Genomic DNA, 417 nt, shown 5'->3' with positions numbered 1-417 from the left:
GGCGTGTTATATACCGTTGGAAAGGTAATTGTATATACCTTCTCATATAAGTTTTATTTTCAGGTTTCCGAGACACTTACACAATAATACGAAAAAAAGAAGACAATAGGTCATATATTAAAAATTAAAAAAACCGCTGTTTCGAGTTACTAAACGCTATTTTGATTGATACACAAGTTGCATCCCACTAAGCGACCACAAAGCTCTAAAGAAAATACCTAAGCTTTCTTTTGAGCAAAAAAAAATAAAAAAAAAATACCCCTTTTTGAAAAAAACATAAAAATTATTTTTTATTTAAAAAAAAAAAATTTAAAAATTTTCATTTTAATTTAAAAAAAATAAAATTTGTAAAGACTGAAGAGAAATCTATCGAAAACATTCCTGAAAAAATTGTCTAAATACAATAGGTAATTAGTT

Source organism: Rhagoletis zephyria, unplaced genomic scaffold (genome assembly GCF_001687245.7).
Source record: "Rhagoletis zephyria isolate East Lansing unplaced genomic scaffold, Rhagoletis_zephyria_1.1 Rzeph_scaffold_00820, whole genome shotgun sequence".
NCBI lineage: Eukaryota > Metazoa > Arthropoda > Insecta > Diptera > Tephritidae > Rhagoletis > Rhagoletis zephyria.
Note: the sequence above shows the minus strand (reverse complement) of the source record.